This window comes from Orycteropus afer, unplaced genomic scaffold (assembly GCF_000298275.1).
Source record: "Orycteropus afer afer isolate SDZICR_OR568_19922 unplaced genomic scaffold, OryAfe1.0 scaffold00014, whole genome shotgun sequence".
In the NCBI taxonomy this organism is placed as follows: Eukaryota; Metazoa; Chordata; class Mammalia; order Tubulidentata; family Orycteropodidae; genus Orycteropus; species Orycteropus afer.
Genome location: NW_006921601.1, coordinates 10,806,120 through 10,823,976, shown reverse-complemented (window position 1 = coordinate 10,823,976; position 17,857 = coordinate 10,806,120).

The window sequence follows — 17,857 nt, the reverse complement described above, 5'->3', positions numbered from 1 at the left end:
ACTGAGAGTCGCTAGAAGTCAGAATCCACTCAGGGGCAGTGTATTTTTTTTTTTTTTTTTTAAGCTGTATACTAGTCAATGTAGTTGGACCACATTACAATGTGATATTTTAAGGTTAATTTACCAACTGCAACCCCAAAATATAAGATTCTAAAAAACAGTTATTTTTTTAATAGTTTTAATTTTTAATCAAGCCTGTTCTTAAATTTATAAATTTACATTAGCAGTTAAATTAAGGAAGTAAGATTGGTACTACCTATTAACCGATTCACAGACAGCAAAGCAAGTTCCACTGGATTTTTTGTCCAGAAGAAATACAACTTTTCTGAATGTGGCAGAAGTGGTAAACCAAATGATGAGTGATGCTGAAGAAATGAAGACCAAAAGTATTTGTACCAGTCTTACTTGGAAATATGACACCTCACATATTGAGTTCAGGTTTGTAGCCTTAATTGATGGTGAAATACTTCAAAGCACAGTGTGTTTTATTTATAGAGATGTACCATGTAATCAAGAAATAAAACCATCAAAACTTAAGTAACACATACAGAATTTAAAGCTATACGTTCATAACAAAAAGAATTATTTGAAAGAGTATTAAAATAAAAAAGTAATTATTAAAAAACTGAAAGAAGCAGATGCTCTACATTTCATATATAAATACTTCGAGGCTTCGTATAAAGTAGCATTTTGGGTTGCAAAGACTAAAACACCATGCACAGTTGCTGAGATGTTACTCAGAGGCTCTACCAAAGAAGTGTGCTTGGAAATGTTGGTTGAATCTATGACAAAGAATATGACATTCTTTGTCATAGATTCAATAGGTTCAAGTAACCCTTTCAAATAAGGAGCTCTGGTGGTGCTGTGGTTAAGGCATTGGGCTGCTAACCAAAAGGGTGGTGGTTCAAAACCACCAGCTGCCCCACAGGAGAAATATGAAACAGTCTGCTTCTGTAAAGATTTACAGACTTGGAAACCCTATCAGGCATTTCTACTCTGTTTTATTGGGTCGCTATGATGGCAGTGGATTTTCGGTTTGGAACACTTTCTAATAGTACCGTAGCTCAATGAATTCAGAAATTGGCTAATGATATAAAAACCAACTCATAAAACACTCAAAGCTAGCAAAGTGTATTTCAGTGAAACTTAACAAATGCAGATACATTGATAACATGGCAAATTCTATTTAGTTGATGGACAATTTGCACAGGATGATGATATGAAGGAATAATGCCCCCCCCCCAACTTTCCACCAATTCAACTAACCATGAACTGCATAAAATTATGAAGGCTTCCATTTTCAACAATGGGACCTAGTGGTTAAGTTTTGGGCAAGAATATGTTCCCTGCAGGGTTCCCTGGTGGTGCAAACGGTTCAGCACATGGCTACTAACAAAAGGCTGGCGTTTCAATCCGCCCAGAGGCGCCTCGGAAGAAGCGCTGATGCTGCTCTCCCGACAGCTCACAGTCAAAGGAATTCAGTTCTACCCTTAAACACAGTAGGTTGCCATGAGTTGGAATTGATTCAACAGCAGCAGGTTTGGTGGGTTTTTTTTTTAAGTCACAACTTGATGACAGCTGTTTTGTTTGTTTGTTTGTTTTAATGCTCCTTGCAATGACAGGGAAACATTCTGGTGTAGTCTCTCAGATTAAGGAGCTTGTTCCAGGATGTAAACCGATGCACTACTTCCTTCACTGAGAAAGTTTTACTATTAAAAAAAAAAAAAGTTAAGTGAACTAAATATTCTGGTTACAGAGTAAAAAGTAAAAAATTGTGAATTATATAATAGTTCGTATGTTAAATTTGAAGGAGCTCTGGTGGCATAGTGCCTAAGGCATTTGACTGCTAACCAGAAGGCTGGCAGTTCAAACCCACCAGGCTCTCCTCAGAAGGAAGGTCGGGCAATCTACTTACGTAGAGATACTGCCTCAGAAACCCAAGGAGGAGTTGCTATGAGTCCAGTCCACTCGATGGCAGTGATTTTTTTTTTTTTTTTAATCTGATGCTATGGATCAAAACCAAAAACCAAACTCATTTCCATCGACCTTTTGGTTAGCAATCAAATGCTTAACCATGGCACCATGAAGTCTTCTTTAATCTCTTTCATCAGTGTTTTATGGTTTTCATTGTATAACGACTTTACATACCTGGTTTAAACTATCTTTTGATGAAAGAAATGGATTCTACATCTATGAATTGCCTTTGCATAGGTCCTCATTTGATGAAAAATAAAATTTTTGTATGTACTTTGAAATTTTACTCAGATTGATAATTTTTCATAGATATTCCATAACAACATCATCACTCCTGTGATAATTATTGTTACATCATGGAACGTGTCTCAACAATCCACAGGACTGCTGTTCTTCCAAGCTTCTGACTTTTGTTTTTGCTCTTAGATCTTATCTGCCATTGGAAAATATGCTGCATTCCCTCCCTGTATGGAAGTCTTATGATCATGAAAATATCAAAGATATCAGATAGGTAAGCAAGTCTGCTTATCTAATTCAGATATTTAAAAAGTTGGGACAAAAATATTTTCTTATCTTACAGAAACACTTTTTGATTTAAGAACAGGCTTGATTTAGAAGATTTTTTAAAATAATGTTTATAATCTTACATTTTCTAGACTTTTACAAACTTTTGGATTATAGTTAGTAAACTAACTTAAAGTGTCATATAGTTCAAATATTCTTGTCAGAATTTTTCTCCTCAAAATTCATCCGACCTTTGCAAGCAGCAACAATCATTTACGATCAGCTTGCATGTTATCAAGGAGCTCGGATGGTGTAGTGGATAAGGCATTTGGCTGCTAACCAGAATGTTAGCAGTTCTAAACCCATTAGTCTCTCCACAGAAGGAAGGTGAGTTGATCTACTTCCATAAAGATATACAGCCTCAGAAACTCAATGGGGGTCGCTATGAGTTGGAATCAACTCGATGGCAGTGAATTTAGATGAACAAAATAGGACTTACACTGCCCAACTTTAAAACATATTATGCCGTGATAGTCATCCAAACAGTCAGGCACTGGTATAAAAATAGACACATACTGATGGAATAGAATCAAGAGTCCAGAAAGAAACCCATACATCTATGGTCAACTGATTTTACCAAGAGTGGTAAGTGCATGTGAGGGGGAAAGAAGATGTCTTCAATCAACAGTGCTGGGAAAATTGGATTTCCACCTTAAGAAAAATGAAACAGGATATGCCTCCACCATTATTGTTGTTGTTGTTATGTGCCGTTGAGTCGGACCCGACTCATAGTGACCCCTCCTTGGGTTTCCGAGGCAGTATCACTAAGGAAGTAGATTGCCCCATCTTCCTTCCGAGGAGTGGTTGGTGGGTTTGAACCATTAGCCTTTTGGTTAGCAGTCAAGTGCCTTAGGCTCTACGCCACCACATACAAAACCAAATCTAAAATAGATTAAGGCCCACATGCACAAACTAAAACCATACAATTCTTAGAACAAAAAGCAGGGGCAACACTGGGTAGCTTAGTTTTTAACAATAGATTATCAAATATAACAACAAAAACACAACTAGCAAAAAACAAAATAAATGGCATCTCATAAAAATGAAAAACTTTTGTTCATCAAAAGACTTTACCAAAAAAGTGAAAAGGCAAGCTACTGACTGGGAGAATATCTTTGGAAGCTATATATCCAGTAAGATTCTAAATAATCAAAATATATACAAAACTTTGACAACAACAAAAAGACAAAAACAAAAAAAATCATAAAATGGTCAGAGGTCTTGTACAGATATCTCACCAAAGACGACATTCAAATGGCCACCAAACACATGAAATGATGTTCAGCATCTTTAGCCATCAAAAAAGATGCAAATCAAAACCACAATGAGATACCATTTCACTCCCACTAGGATGGCAAAGATAAAAAACAAAACAGAAAATAAGAAATTTTGGCAAGGATGAGGAGAAATTGGAACTTTTATCTATGACTGATGGGAATGCAAAATGGTACAGCTGTCATGGAAAACAGTGTGGTGGTTCTTCAAAGCACCAAAATTAGAACTATCATATAACATAACAATTCCCTTCTAAGTATATAGCCAAAAGACCCGAAAGCAGAGAGTCAAACAGAGACTTGTACACCAATTTTCATTGTTAACACTATTCATAATAACCAAAAAGTGGAAATAATATAAATGCCCATCAACACACGAATGGATAAACAAAATGTGGTATATACATAAGATGGAATACTACTTAACCAGCAAGAGAAATGAAACCATGATACATGCTATACTATGGATGGAGCTTGAAGACGTTATGCTGAAATAAGCCAATCACAAAAAGCTAAATATTGTATGACCTCACTTACATAAAAAGACAAGAAAAGGCAAATGAATAGAGACCAAAGTTTTTGGTGATCACCAGAGGTGGGAGGGAGGGGGAAAGGGTGGTACATGGTGTTGGAAAAATCACGTTGTTTAAGGGTAGGTTTGTATAGCCAATTCTGGTGGCACAGTGGTTAAAGCTTTCAGTTGCTAACTACAATGTTGGTGGTTTGAACCCAACAGCTGCTCTGTGGGAGAAAGACGAGGCAGTTTGCTTCGGTAAAGGTTTGTGGCCATGAAACCCCTATGGGGCAGTTCTACTGTGACCTGTAGGGTCCCTATGAGTCAGAATCAACTTGATGGCAGTGGGTTTGGTAATTTTTGCTTGGATTTGTCAATAAGTTGTATACCTGCACAAAGTTGAATTGACAAAAGTTATGTGATAGATGGGAGCTCTGGTGGCATAGTGCCTAAGGCATTTTTGACTGCTAACCAGAAGGCTAGAGGTTCAAACCCACCAGCCACTGCTCAGAAGAAAGGTTGGGCAATCTACTTCCATAGTGATACCACCTCGGGGCTGCTATAAGTCAGATCCAACTGGGCGGCAGTGAGTTTGGTGGTTTTTTTATTTTTTTCATTTTTTTGGTGTGATAGAGATATTTAGAACAATGACCAGGAAAAAAAAAAAAAAAAGTAGCGTCTGAGGCTGCTTATGTACAACCAAAAACCTCATGGAATTTGGTTTCTTGGTTTGGAGGTTTAGGGCCATGGTTTCATGGGACATCCCAGTTAATTGGCCTAATAACATATTTAAAGCTCCTAGTTTCTTCTGTAGTACCTGGAGCCTTAAAGGTTTAAAAACAGCCATCCAAGGCACAACAATTGGTCTCTATTCACCTGAAGCAGCAGATGAAGAAGGAGAGTGTGTTTGTTAAGGTTGTTGTCAACTTGGCTGGGCCTGGTTGAGTGACAGGGCAGCTAGTGGTAGTTATTCCCCATGATGAGATTAGCAATCAACTCCATGGTGGAATCTGTCATGAGCCGCTGAGTAGCTTTAAGGATGTGGTCTGCTTCCCATATATAAGGAGAAGCTTTGGGATTGGTCTCTAGCCTCTGGCACACTTGAATCCTGTATGTAGCCAAGTCATTGTTCAACAGCCTGCCATACCCTGCTGATCTTGGGACTTCATCTGGACTTAAATTAGTTGCCTGGCATGCTGTTTGGTAACACTGGAAATGTGCCTTTTTACTTGTCAACCTTGGGCTTGTCAGCCTCAGCAGCCAGCAGCAGCAGCAGAGTGAAAAAAAGCCTCTAGCTTCAGTGGTCTGGGAACAGGAGGCAGAGCTGAAGCCCAAGGCCTAGCACCCAGACCCTAGGGCCTGGCACTTTGAACTTGGACTTAAAGCCTCCAAAATTGTAAGAGAATAAACTCCTGTTTGTTAAGGCCATTCCATTTGTGGTCTATTCCTGTCAGCATGGCATTAGGTAACCAAACAGAGAGTCAGGAAGAAAAGGAGGATAAGAAATGTGTGGCTAATTCCCTCCGTGAACAGCTGTCTCCTTTGCCATGAGACCACGAGAACTGGATGGTACCCAGCTACCACCACTGAACACTTTGATCAAAGTCCCTATAGAAGAATTTTGATTAAACTGGGAAAAAAGCAGAACATAATTTCAGATTCTCATGGACTGCAGACTTTTAGGAGCCATGAAGATTGGATGAACTGAAACTATGCCCCTGAGATAATCTTTAAACCTTAAATCAAAAATATCCCCTGAAGTCAGTCATCTTAAAATTAAACAATAAATAAATAAAATTAAACAATAGTTTAGTTTAACTAGTAAAATACGTCTGCCTTGAACATCATGGTCTTATAAGAACTATCTATATGGATCAAATTAACAACAGCAACTCGAAAGATTAGATAGGAATGTTGTGGGGCAATGAGTTTATGTTATGAGACAGGAACAGCTTAGAAAAGGAGGGTGAGATTGGTTGCATATCACCAAAGAACATAATCAATGTCATTACGTGGTACAAGTAGAAACCATTGAATCAGTGTATATTTTGCTGTGCATATTCTCAACAACAACAAAGTAAATAAAATTTTTAAAACTCAAGAAACAATTTAACTACAACTCTCTGGGGTATTTTGTTGGAACTAGCTACTTTTGAGGGAGCTCTGGTAGCATAGTGCCTAGAGCACTTGACTGTTAACTAGAAGGCTGGCAGTTCAAACCCACCAGCCACTCCTCAGAAGGAAGGTTGGGCAATCAACTTCTGTGATACTGCCTCAGAAACCCAAGGAGGGGTCGCTATGAGTTGGGGCCGACTTGACGCCACATAACAACAACAACAGCTATAGTTGAAGGATTGAAGATAACTTTTGAAAATATAGCATTGCTTGCTTCATTTATATAAAAGTTAAAAACACTCTGTTTCTTGAAAATGCTTTAAATCTCTTCATTTGTTGTATCAACAGACCTCTGGGAGACTGGTTTCTCCACTATGAGTATTACTAAAACAAAATTTAGAACTAGCTTAAATATCCATTACCCTCTGTGAGTAGCAATGGTGTCAACTAACTTTGATGAAATAAATTAACAAGAAAGAATCAAGTTTATTTTTACATCAAAATATTCAAATGTGTATACTGTTACACTGTCCCTAGAAAATATGAGTGTAGGAGTTTAATATAAATAATTGCTATTTTACTTAGTTTATCTATGATTACAAAATGGCCAAAGTTATTAACGCAATAATGATTTTCTTTGCTAGCCACATATATGCACAATTTCAATCAATGTGTTCTGTAATTCCTTTCTGATTTCCTGTGTTATGCTAGCTCTGATTATATTAATTAAAATGTATTTTTATATTTGCTATACAATAAAATTTGAGGCTTGTATTATACAGGTTTTCATTTCATTTGTCTAATTATTCATTTTTTTATCGCATTTGAAAAAAATATCAGTGTATACTGGTTCAGAGATTTTAAAACCTTTGTCACAAATGGTTTGAGAAGTGCTGATAAAACCATTCCTCAGGGGCCATAAGAGAGCTCAGTAGAGATTTTCAGTGAGCATCTAGGTTATTTATCAAGGCTTTTGTGAGTCACAGTTATGTTTCATTTGCATGAAACCCTTTGATGGAGGAGCCTTAAAGCAGAAGCAGGTCCAGGTTTAATTGGATCACACATTTTGATGTTTTAACACTTGTACTGTAGGAGCTCTGGTAGCGTAGAACCTAAGGCGCTTGACTGCTAACCAGAAGGCTGGTGGTTCAAACCCACCAGCCACTCTTGGAAGGAAGGTTGGGCAATCTACTTCCATAGTGATACTGCCTTGGAAACTCAAGGAGGGGTCGCATGAGTTGGGTCCAACTTGACGGTACACAACAACAACTGTATTTAGTAGTATTTTTTCATAATCCATCCAAGAAGTGGAATGTTGATATATGAATTAACTTCAAAACTGGAAGTAATAGTGTCCTGAGTTGAATAGTGCTCTTTTCCAACCCCAAATTCATGTCTTTTCTGGAACCTCAGATTTTGACCTAATGTGGAAATAGCATCTTTGCAGGTATAATTAGTTAAAATGAGATTATACTGGAACAAGGTAGCTCCTGAAACCAATATGATTGTATCTTTATAGGAAGAGTAGAAGAGACACAGGGACAGACACATGAGAAGAATGCCATGTGATTACTAAGGCAGAGACTGGAGTTCGCATTTGCAAACCAAGGAAGCCAAGGACTGCCTGCCACACCAGAAGCAAGGGAAAGATGGAGAGCAGATTCTCCCCTACAGCCTTCAGAGCAAGAGCGTGGCTCTGCTGGCATCGTGATTCAGAGTTCTGGCATCCAGAACCAGGAAAGCATACAGTTCTGTTATTTTCAGCCACTCAGTTTGTTATAATTTGTTACAGCAGCCCCAGGAAACTAATACGAGTAGGTTTCTCAAAACTTCCTTGAAATATTATAAGCTGTGTTTACAGCTTTCAAACACATGGTTTGAAATATAAAGCTGTGAGAGACTTAGCTTTTGAAACACAACTACCTAGCCCACTGGTTGGAAGTGGGAAGACCTAGGGTCCAATCTGTCTTGGTCTTGCCTGACCATAAATAACAAAGACAAACAAATAAACAGACCATATTTCTCAACTCTGCTTCCAATTCCCTTTTCTTAATAGCCAAATGTCTCAGAATTTCTCAAAGTCAGTATCCTACACTTACTCTCTCCCTTTGGGGTTCCCTTTGTGTCCCCACCAACCCCTAGGCTGGCCCTTCCAGTGCAGTACTCTGGCAGCCAAGTCCTTTCTGTTGACAAATGTTTGTGGACACCCTGTGTCCTTGTCGTTACTGGTCCTCCCTCTCCCCCTCACCTTCTAGGACCCTCCTTTGGATCTCCTCCCACCTCTCTGATGGCTTATCTTTAACCTCCATCACTGTCTGCCTCTTCCTCTCCAGTCTCTAAAAAGGTGTTTCTCAACTCTTTTTTTTTTTTTTTTTTCCTACTCTATCTCTTAGGGATGTGAATGACAGTCAAGCTCATAGGCCACAGTGTCCATCTCTCATAATTATTTAAGTCTCAGAGTTGAGGACAGAAGTTTACCAAAATTCTGATTTTTCACTTGACAGCTCCAAATTTGATACTGAAAAAGAATACCTTCTGTTATTTTCACTTCATTTATTTTCAAGAAAATGTCTGTCAGAAACCAAGTCTGAATGACCATAGCTTGTCAGTTTTTCAGGGGAAAATGGTTTTCATGAAAAGAGCAGCTAGTTTAGCTCACAAGTCAAGCAATTGTACAAATGCTTCTCCTTGGGGTTCGGCATCCTACATCTATTGTGGCAGTGGCATAGTTGAGAAATAACTTGTTTTCCCTTTATGTCTAGCCTCAACTACTTCTAGTCTTTGAGTCTTAAACTATGGTTACCTTATTTCCCAAATCTCAAATCAGGATACATGGTTTGAAAATTATTTTTATGCCATTTTGAGGTATAAAAGATAGGATGAAGGTAGATAGAAGATAGATGTTTGTTTGGATGGCTTTGATTGTTTGTGAGATTGTCTAACTTATGTCCTACTTATGAAATTGAACTAGCTTAAAAATCCCTGACATAAGCCACCAGTAAAACTGATGATTGCCATGTACTTCCAGGAAGGTGCAGCGGAGTGATGGGGACCACATTGGTGTCCTACTTACAAACAGTTAGGCAAATCCTTGAATATGAGACCTACCATGGTCTAATTGGAGTTGACATTCCATTATTAGAACTGCCTCATCAACTCAGTCAACAGACAACAGACACTGAAATACCAAGTCAGAGAATAGTCTGGTAAATTAAAGACCACACCTGTCCTGTCCCATTGCAGCCACAGCTCATTAACAGTTACTAGAAATTCTGAATTGGATAGACTGTTTATCTACCTGAATTTGGAGGTGGATCTGAGATGTCGTGTGATCACAGGTACCACCTGTTGAGGAGACAAGGCTCATGATTAATCCATGATTGTTGAACAGCTGAAACAATGGGGCATTGTTGTGTGAGGGAACTGATGATGGTCTTTGTGCCTTATCCATCTGACTGCATTAAACACGTGCACACCCTGACATATGGTCACTAGCTGGAGAGAAGGGAGAAGATTACAAGATACAAATGATGAACAGATACCACAGCTGCCTTGTGTGGCCAATACAAGGGGGTTTGGGATGGATCTTATTTAAAAATTTTCTTGTAGAGAAGGATCTTTTATATTTAGTCCCAGTTCTGTCATGGAAGCATTTTAAGACTTTAGCCAAGGATGTCATGTCTCCATTCTCTCAGACCGAAATCTTAAATATTTCTACCTATCTGCCTTAGCACAACAACAACGTGGCCCCTCTAGAACATGATACAGAATATGTAGATATAATTTAAACTTTTATATTAACTGGTATGTAAATATTTACTAATTTTTCTTATCTTATTTTCTAAACTTATGGTTAGAAAATTTTTCCATGAGGTGCTAAATAGTCAATATTTTAGGCTTCATGAGCTAAAAGGCAAAATCTAGGACATTATGTAGGCACTTTATATAACAAGGGGGAGTTCCTGGGTGGCACAAAGATACAAATGATGTGCAAACACCACAGCTTCCTTTTGTGGTCAATAAAAGAGTTTGGGATGGGTCTTATTTTTAAATTTTCTTAAGCATATTCATGAAGAGAAAGGTCTTTTATCTTTTGTTCCAATTCCGTCATTTGGGAAGAAGTTGAGTGGTTAAGACTCACCAGCTCTTCTGGTTCCCTAGTGCCACTCTAACAGAAGATACCACAAATGGGGTGGCTTGAACAAACAGGAGTTTATTCTTACAATTTTTGGAGGCTAGAAGTCTGAGTTCCAAGTGCCAAGCTCTGAGGGCTGTGTGAAAACCCTTTGACCCTGGGCTTCAACTCTGCCTCTTGTTCCTGGCCCAGTGAAGCTAGAGGCATCTCTTCACTCAGGCAGCTACTGGCTGCTGAGGCTAACAAGCCTGAGGTCGACCAATAAAATGGCAGAGTCCTGATGTTTACACATGGCAGGCCATTAATTCAAGTCCATTGAAAGTCCCAAGGTTGGTAGAGCATGGCAGGCTGCTGAACAATGCTATAGATACGTGCAGGGTTCCAGTATGCCATAAGCTAGAGACCATACCCAAAGCTTCTCCTTATATACAGGAAGCAGACCACATTCCCAAATGCAGCTACTCAGTTGCTTGTGGTGGATCCCAACATGGAGTTAATTGCCAGTCTCATCATGGGGAATAACTACCACCAGCTACCCAGTCACTCAACAAGGCCCAGCCAAGTTGACATACAACCTTCACTACCACAGCAACCAAGCAAAAGTTCAAACCCACCAGTTCTGTGGGAGAAAGATGTGGTAGTTACCATATGTCAGGCACATTTTTAAATACATGTATTAACTCTTTGAAACCCTACAAAACCCTATAACATAGGAATTATCATCTCTCTCTCACAGTAGAAGAAACTGAGACATGAAGCAATTAAAGAACACATCCAAGGACAAACAACTAATAAATGGTGGCATTAGGGTTTAAATTCAGCTGGTGTGACTCCAAAGCCTGTGTTCTTCATTGTTTTGCTTTAATATAGGTAAAATGGAAAGAACACAGTTCAAGGAGCAAACTCAGTTCTATTGTCAGTCTCATGGTAAACATAAGGTTTGGCTCCCAATCTTGTCATTTATAAAGAAAGCAAGGATGATAATATGAGTCTGCTTACCTCAACTGGTTCCCCAAAAAATAAAACCAAACTCACTGCCGTCAAGTCAGATCTGACTCATAGTGACCCCTCTTTGGTTTTCCAAGGCTGTATCACTACGGAAGTAGATCGCCCAACCTTCCCTCCAAGGAGTGGCTGGTGGGTTTGAACAGCCAGCCTTATGGTTAGCAGTCAAGTGCCTTAGACTGTGAGCTCCTTGAGAGAAGAAATTGAAGATTTTATAACTGTCATCTGAGCCCAAGCACAAGGCCTGATAGATAATATTTTAATGATTGCATGCATGTATACATGAGTCAGTGACTCTATGGAATGATGGATGTGAAATTTCCTTAAAACTGGAAAGGCTGTACAATTCCAAGGACTTATTCTTAATGTGCCTATGAAGTTTTAAATGAAAAGTATTCATCAATTTTTTTTAAAAAGAAACTTTTTATTTTGAAATAGCTGTGGGTTCACATGCAGTTTGAAGAAATACTTCAGAGATTCCAAGCACTCTTTACTCAGTGTCTCCTCATGGTAACATCTTGCAAAACTATCGTTCAATATCATTGCTAAAAATTAACATTGATACAGTTAGGACACAGAACCACCACCACAAGGATCCCTCCTGGTGCTGTTCTTACAGCCACACCCACTTCCCTCTTGCCCCTGTACCTTCCTTGGTAGCTATTAATCTGGTTTGCATTTCTATCATTTGGTTATTCCAAGAATGTTATATAAATGGAATCATATCATACGTAACTATTTGAGATTGCCTTTTGTCACTCAGCATAATTCTCTGAAGATTCATCAATTTGTTGTGTGTATAAACAGTTCGTTCCTTTTTATTACTGAGCAGTATTTGGTGGTATAGAAGTACCACAGTTTAACCACTCACCCATTGAAGGACTTCTGGACATTCAGGTTTTGGCTATTACAAATAAAGATGCTATACATGTTTGTGTTCAGGTTTCTGTGGGAACATAAGTTTTCTTTCTCTGGGATAAATGCCCAGAAGATCATTCCCTGGAGAAGGATCATATGGTAATTGCATATTTAGGTTTTTTTTTTTTTTTAAAGAAGTTGTCAAACTGTTTTCCAGAGTGGCTGAATGATTTCACAGTCCCACCAACAATGTATGAGTGATTCAGTTTCTCCAAATTTCACCAGCGTTTTCTGCTGTCATTTTATTTCATTTTAGCTTCTGGTAAGTGAAGAGTGAAACCTCATTGTGATTTGCATTTGCATTTCCCTAATAGCTAATGAGGTTAAATGTCTTTTCATGTGTTTATCTGGCATCTGCATATCCTCTCCAGTGAAATGTCTGTTCCTGTCTTTTGCCCATTTTCTAATTGGATTGTTTGCTTTTTAATGTTGAGTTTTGAGAGTTCTTTATACATTCTCGATATTAATCCTTTGCCAGACACTTGATTTACAAATATTTTCTCCCAATCTGTAATTTGTCTTTTCGTTCTCTTTATAGGATCTTTTGTGGAGCAAATGCTTTTGATTTTGATGAAATTTAATTTATCGATTTTTTCTTTATAGATCATGCTTTAGGTGTCAAACCTAAGAACTTTTTGCCTAGCCCTAGAAGTGGAATGTTTTCTCCTAAAAGTTTTATAGCTTTACTTTTACTTTTAAGATATGATCCATTTTCAGTTACTTTTTGTATAAGAGGTGAGACTTAGATTGAGTTTATTTATTTATTTATTTTTGGCCTATGTATGTTCAGTTGTTTCAGCACCATTTGTTGAAAAGGCTCTTTTTCCTATGTTAAATTGCTTGCACCCTTGCCAAAAATCAGTTGAATGTATTTTATGGGTCTATTTCTGGAGTCTGTATTCTGTCACTCTGCCAATATCACACAGTTGTTATTATTAAAGTTATATAATGAGTCTTGAAACTAGCTAGATGGGTTCCTTCCATTTTATTCTTTTTAAAAATTATTTTAGCTATTCTATTTTATTTGTCTTTCCTTATAAAATTCACAATACTCTCATCATTGTTGTTGTTGTTATATACTGTCGAGTCAGACCCGACTCATAGTGACCCCTCCTTGGTTTTCCAAAGCAGTTTCACTACGGAAGTAGATTGCCCCATCTTCCTTCTAAGGAGTGGCTGGCGGGTTTGAACCGCCAGCCTTCTGGTTAGCAGTCAAGTGCCTTAGCCACTATGCTACTAGAGCTCCCACTCTTATCATTAACAACATGCAATGTGCAGATGACACAACTTTGCTTGCTGAAAGTGAGGATGACTTGAAGCACTTATTGATGAATGTTAAAGACTACACTGGGCAGTATGGATTACATCTCAACATAAAGAAAATGAAAATCCTCACAATTGGACCAATAAGGAGCATCATGATAAATGGAGAAAAGATTGAAGTTAAAGATTTCATATTACTTGGTTCCACAATCAACAACCATGGAAGCAGCAGTCAAGACATCAGACAACATACTGCACTGGGCAAATCTACTGCAAAAGACCTCTTTAAAGTGCTGAAGAGCAAAGATGTCTCTTTGAAGACTAATGTGCACCTAACCCAAGCCATGGTGTTTTCAATTGTCTCTTATGCATGTGAGAGCTGGACAATGAATAAGGAAGACTGAAGAAGAGTTGATACTTTTGAGTTGTGGTGTTGGCAAAGAATGCTGAAAGTACCATGGACTGCCAGAAGAACTAACAAATCTGTCCTGGAAGAAGTGCAGCCGGGATGCTCCTTGGAAGTGAGATTGGCCAGACTTCACCTGACCTACTTTGGTCATGTTGTCAGAAGGGACCATTCCCTGGAGAAGGCTATCATGCTTAGTAAAGTGGAGGGTCAGTGGAAAAGGGGAAGACCCTCAAAGAGATGGATTGACACTGTGGCCACAATGATGGGCTCAGATATAGCAAGGACTGTGAGGCTGGTACAGGACCGGGCAGTGTTTATTCTGTTGTACACAGGGTCGCTATGAGTCAGAGCTGACTCGACGGCACCTAACAACAACAACAATATCATTATCTACAAAAAAAAATCTTGGTAGGATTTTGATAAGAATTGTATTAAACCTGTGTATCTGTTTGGAAGGAATTGATATCTTTACTGTGTTGAGTCTTCCAATCCATGAATAGTGTATGTCTCCTCATTTGCTTAAATCCTCTTTCATTTCTTTAATCAACACTGTATAGTTTTCAGCATATAAATCTTGTACATATTTTGTTTGATCTATACATAAAGTAAATCTTAATTTACAATTCTTAAACATAATTAAAATTGTAGTTTTAATCTCAGTGTCCACATATTCTTTGTTAGTGTATAGAAAGAAATATTTGATTTGTGTATGTTTGTTTTGTATCTTACATCCTTGCTGAACTCACTTATTATTTCTAGGAGGATTTTTTTGTAGATTCCTTGGGATGGTCTACGTAGATGATCATATCATTTGTAAATAGGGACTATTTACTTTTATCCCATCCAATTTCTATGTTTCTTTTAAATTTTCTTTTCCTGCTTTATTGCACTGGCTAAAACTTCTAGCATTATGTAGAATAAGAGTGGTGAGAGTGGACATCATTGTCATTTTCCTGTCTTAGGGAGAAAATGTTCACTTTTTCATCATTAAAATAATGTTAGCTATAGATATTTTTGTACCTGCTTTTCATCTGATTGAAGAAGTTCCCCCTCTATTCCTATTTTTCTGACCATTTTTATCATGAACAGGTGTTGAATTTTATCTAATGGTTTTTGTTCTGGTTACCTAGTGCCCCTCTGACAGAAGATATAACAAATGGGATGGCTTGAACAAACAGGAGTTTATTCTTTTACAATTTGGGAGGCTAGAAATCTGAGTTCAAAGTGCCAGGCTGTAGGGGTTTTGTGAAAGCCTCTCAACCTTGGGCTTCAGCTCTTCCTCTTGCTCCCAGCCCACTGAAGCTAGAGGCTTCTCTTCACTCAGGCAGCTACTGGCTGCTGAGACTAACAAGCCCAAAGTCAACAAAGAAAATGGCACAGTCCCAATGTTACCAAATCATATTCCAGGCCATTAATTCAAGTCCATTGTAAGTCCCAAGGTTGGCAGAGCATGGCAGGCTGCTGAACAATGACATGGTTACATGCAGGGTTCAAGCATGCCATAAGGTAAAGACCATTCTCAAAACTGTTTCTTATGTATGGGAAGCAGACCACATACCCAAAGGCTGCTACTCAGCTGCTAACAATAGATTCCACCATGGAGTTGATTACCAGTCTCTTTGGGGGGAATATTACATCCAGCTGCCCAGCCCCTCAACCAGGCCTAACCAAGTTGACACACAAACATAACCACAACAATTCCACCCCTTGTCAACTTGGCACCTGTACAGATCTTCAGTGGGTGGTATCTGTACAGATCTCCTCCACTGGGTGACTCCAGTCCCCTAGTTCCTGAGTGGCGACCTCACCCCCTTGGCCTAGTGGCCCCATTCCTTTACCTCTTGGGCATGGCAGCCCTGCCCCCTCACTCTTGGGCAGCAACTATGACTCCATTCCACTGGCTCACATGAATGAGCAGCCCCACACTCCAAAACCAAGTTGGTGAAGGTCTGGCTCTTTGAAACTTAGGGGGCTGTGGTTGTTCCACCCCCAAAGGCCATGGTCCTACCCTTAAGGCTGAAGCAGCTCTGCTTCCCATTTCCTTGATCTCTGCTTCTGCCAATTAAAGCCCGAGGGCAACCCATTCTGCCAGGAATCTTCCTGCCAAATGGACATTTAGCTTTCTTGCTTCATGGGCTGGCCAACCTGCTACTCCACCTCAAGCCAGTCTCTTCTACCAATTAATTTCTGAAGGCAACCCACTCTGCCAGGAAGCTGACTACCCAATGACACCCAGGTTTCTCCTCTGTGGGCTAGTAAGCCTGTTGCTGTTTAATGCCAGTCTCTGGGCTCTTTTACTGCTGTCTCTCATGCTGGTCTCTCAGCTCTGCTCATCCTGTCTCTCATGCCGTATGCCAGGGTCTCTCTGGCAGGGTCTTGGGTCAAGGATGCCCTCCACTTCTGTTTCCACATTTTAGGTATCTGTCAGAGCATCATCCCACTCTCTTGGTACCATATTCTGTTCTGGTTACCTAGTGCCGCTCTGACAGAAGATACAACAAATGGGATGGCTTAAACGAACAGTTTATTCTTTTACAGTTTGGGAGACTAGATGTCCGAGTTCAAAGTGCCAGGCTCTAGGGGCTGGGTGAAAGCCCCTTGACCTTGGGCTTCAGCTCTGTCTCTTGCTCCTGGCCCACTGCAGCTAGAAGCATCTCTTCACTCAGGCAGCTACTGGCTGCTGAGACTAAGAAGCTCAAGCTTGACAAATAAAATGGCACAGTCCCGATGTTACCAAACCACACTTGAAGTAGACCATTAATTCAAGTCCATTGTAAGTCCCAAGGTCAGCAGAGCATGGGAAGGCTGCTGAACAATGACACAGCTGCATGCAGGGTGTTCAAACGTACCATAAGCTAGAGACCATTCTCAAAGCTGTTTCTTATATATGGGAAGCAGACCACATACCCAAAGGCAGTGCTGACAGTAGATTCCACCATTTTCTTTATTAATTTGGTGGCTATTGTAAATGGTATAGTTTTCCTGATTTCCTTTCCAGAGATATCTATCTTTGTTAGCGTAGAAAAATCCAACTCTGCTGAATCTTTCTATAAGTTCCAATAGTTTTCTTGTTGAGTCTCTAGTATTTTCTATGCATGGGATCATGTCATCTGCACATAGAGATAGTTTTACTTTTTTTTTTGCTGATTTGGATGGCTTTTATTTCCCTTTCTTGCCTTATTGCTCTGGCTAAGAACTCCAATACAATAGTGAATAGATATGGTGATAAAGGACGTCCTTGTCTGGCTCCCATTTGCAAGGGGAATCTTTCTAGTTTCTCTTCATTAAGAATAATGTTGGTCATTGGTTTTGTGTATGTGCCCTTAAATATGTTGAGGTATTTCACTTCTGTTCCTATTTTGCTGAGTGTTTCTATCAAGAATGGGGGTTGGATTTTGTCAAATGCCTTTTCTGCATCAATTAATATGATCATGTGATTCTTTTTCTTTTGAAGTTAAAAATGCTAATGCTTTATCTTTTCAGTTATTGAATAACTTTATTTTTTTTAAATTGCAATGTGGGGTGTTCCGGCAAGATGGCGGACTAGGCAGAAGGATTGCACAGACCCTTTTCAACAAAGAAAAGGGAAACCAATTAACACAGACACAGAAGATAATCGTGGACCCCTGAGCCTTGAAGGGAAGGATACAGAATTGGACTAAACCCCAATTAGCAGAAGAATTTGC